Genomic DNA, 3,516 nt, shown 5'->3' on the forward strand with positions numbered 1-3,516 from the left:
TTGTTACCAAGCTGTGCTAGAGAGAGTTAACAGCGAATTGGCCAGAACACCCAAGGAGCAAAACAGAGACATGGCAACAACTCACATCCAAAAGCTTCTTTCTGATCACACTGTGCTCAGTCCTCTCTCACCATCTTTTGGCACAAGTTTTTCAGGCTGCTGGTAGTATCAGTTACTTTGCTTTCTTTTCTCCTTAGTGTCCAAAGCCACTGAAACACAGAGGGACAGTCAAAGAGGCGCAGCTCTTGCAGAGTGTGCTCTGCCTGCGTGGACTCAGCAGACTACAGCAATACTTCAGAAGAGGTGGGAGGCTCCTGCGACTAAGCGACAGGAGCAGGAAAAGTCAAGTGAAGCAAAACCAGGCACAGGCAAGCCACAGAGATTGGCCTCATTAAAAGAAAATCCTATTAAAAGCCTTACCAACTTAAAGCCAGGCAGAGGAGGTATCCTCTGCTAACAGCATTACTGCTGTGACCCACAACTAGAAGCCCACCACATGGTATCTCTCAGTGTCCTGGCCCCAAGCTTTTCTTCACCTGACAGTGCAGATTCTTGCAGAAGGAAGAGGGGCCTGGAGCAATACCCCAAGCTCTGCACTGCAGAAAGTCACCTCTCCAAAGGTAACACACTGTGCAGTGGGGCCAACAGCCCCTTAGTAACCCTCACTTCCTAGTGTGCCTTGGGGTGTTGGCTATCGAGTTTCATTTCTGCTTTTCAAAACTGGTTTCGAGAACTTCACTGGAATATCTGTTTGCATGCTGACCCCTGAACAGCCTCTACACAACTGAAAACAATGCCATTTACCTGCAAGGTGCATCTGGCATCACACCTGGCAGTGCTCGCTGTGGCACTACAGTGACACTGGTGTGAGACAAATGTGTGTTGCCTTCTCTGTCTTACTTAGATCACACCTCCCTGGGCAGCAGCTTCTAATCAGAGCAAGTTTACTTATTGATTTTTGTCCTGCATCACAGCTCCCTTCTGGGGTGACCTTTGTTTATCACCACCACTCCTTGAAGAGACCAGAAAGCAAAAGCCAACCCACTGAAAGGGGGGGGAACCCCAACATCACAACTCTTTTTGTCTGGTTTTAGAGCACCCAGAATTCTTTTCCTAAAACTGCTCTGCTGTGGCACTGCTCCAAGTCAGCACATCTCAGACATGTGGTTTGAGAAGACAAAAAGAAAGACTGGGTCTCTTTTAAACTGAAAGGAAGACAGTTTAATGGCATTGGTCTTTCTTCTGTTAAAAAGGAGGGAAACCCACAATAAATCCCAAGCCAAGACAAACTAAAACTCACTGCCACATTACTACAGCACAGCTCCAGCATTTAAGGGCAAGAGGATTTCTAGTGCAAACTGCAATCTCTTCCTTCTTTTTCTAAGAAGAAACTTGGGCTGTCCCTTTTAATGTCATTCTTAAGACATTTTCTTCATTTAGAGGTCCCAACAGAAGTAATATATATATCATATATGTCAATATATATATATCAAGTAACTTTTGAATAAACAGCTCAGAAAACCCAGACTGTAGAGAGCATCCAAAGTTCTTATGCTGGAGAATCAGAAGAACAGGGGACCTCCACTGGGCTACTTCACTTAACCAGTCATCCATCATCTAACTCCAGCCTTTCCAAGGGTAGTTACATGCAGCTTCTAAAAGCCAGCAGTGAAGTGTTACTGAGGAAGTGATGACTGTCACAATGCAATAGAACATTAAGGCCAGGGAGGAAGAACTGAGTCTTTCTAAATACCCCTGATTGCTGTGGAAGCCTGCTTTTCCAAACAGAACCAGAACAAAAGCACAACAATGCTGTAGTGTACCAAGTGTATATTTCAATTTACTGTATGCAGTCTAACAACAAATTTGGTCATAATTTACCAGATATACATAAATGATTTTAAGTAGTAAAAGAAGATTCAGTTCCAAGAGAATAAAGTTCACACCTTCAGGGGAAAAAAAAAAAAAACCAAACAAAACAAAACAAAACAAAAACAAACCCAAAAATAATCAAACCAAAACAAAAGGAAAATACATTGAGAATGTAGAGCCAGGTCCAGTTTCTAAGTATTAAGTGAGCAGTATCCTAGTAAAGCAGATTTAGGTGACTTTCAGAGATATATATATATATATTTATATATATAGACAGATCTACCAATTGTAAACTATGGTTTTAAAGGGGGATAAATGGGATGGGGGGAGGGGGGGGGGAAGAATCTTTATGCTATACTTACATATTCACAAAGCAGAACATTACTTTAAACGTTTAAAATACTTTGTCATTCATATCATCTTTGCCCAACCTAATTTCTACTTTGGACCCCACCAGAATTACATGTTACTCATTGGAGTTTAGAACAGTAAGATGGATTCTTCATTGGAGAGAAAAAACTAAAAGCCCAAACAAAACCTCAAAGAAACCAAAAAAGGCACCCCACCCTCCCCTAAAAAAAACCTGACCACCTGTCAGGTTTACCACGAGGTGGAAACTAGCAAGGAAACAAGTGGATGATTAAAAAAACAAAGAGAAGGGTTTTAATTCCCATGTAAGTGTAGTTCAAAATTATCTCAGCTTCAGTCAGCAAAACCAATGCCTTAACAGCACGTTGCTGTTCCACCGATGTAAGGGACAACAGCAAAGCTTGTCTCTTTAAATACATACCAACTGCCATCAGGTGGAGCACCATTAAGAGTCTGTCCGTCAAGAGTTCATAGCTGTCCACACAACTAGCATAATTTAGTTACCTGATATAAAGTAGGGGAAAAAAAAAAAAATATTCTCATTTGAAAATGAAACAAAGCTGAAAAATATGGTGACCCTCCATTGTGTGTAGTTGTATACAGTACTGTGACACTGGCCTAGCTACGTGTTGTGGTGAATGCTCTGCATATATACTCGTGGTGACATCGTACTACGTCAGATGTATTGTGCCAATGATTGCCTGAAGTCACTGGCCTCAGGCTAGACGAGACAGAGGAGCTCAGGATGAAGGTGTAACGCCCTCCTCTCCCTAGGAAAGGGGTCTGAAATCATTGGTACAACGTTACAAGCTCAGGAAAACAAAGAGGAAAATCCACGCGGCTACAAAAGTTCAAGTTTGAATGTGTCCTAGCAAACTGTTTAGAAGAGTGTAGGGAACATCATCCTGAAAAGTAAACAACTCAGCAGTATTTAGCTTTGGACTTTCTGTTCAAAAAAAAATAAGAATCCAGCAAATTAATTGATCAAGTTGAATGTAATTGGTTTATATTACACGCTAGCAACAGCCCCTTAAAGTACAAAAGAATAAAAAAGTCGTTTGTGTTCATTTGAATGACGAAGGATGGGCACAAGAGCCTAGTGTCCGAGTCACACCACACCGACTAGCCAGAAACCAGACGAGTAAGAAGTTACCAACCAACGAGCTGTTTAATATGACACTTTCTCCATTCCTTGTGTTTTTATTCTGTGGGACTGAGGTATACACCAGGGAAGTCAGAAAGTTTGAGCGGAAGGGAGCCTTAGAGGAGGGAGGG

Source organism: Dryobates pubescens, chromosome 14 (assembly GCF_014839835.1).
Source record: "Dryobates pubescens isolate bDryPub1 chromosome 14, bDryPub1.pri, whole genome shotgun sequence".
Classification (NCBI taxonomy): domain Eukaryota; kingdom Metazoa; phylum Chordata; class Aves; order Piciformes; family Picidae; genus Dryobates; species Dryobates pubescens.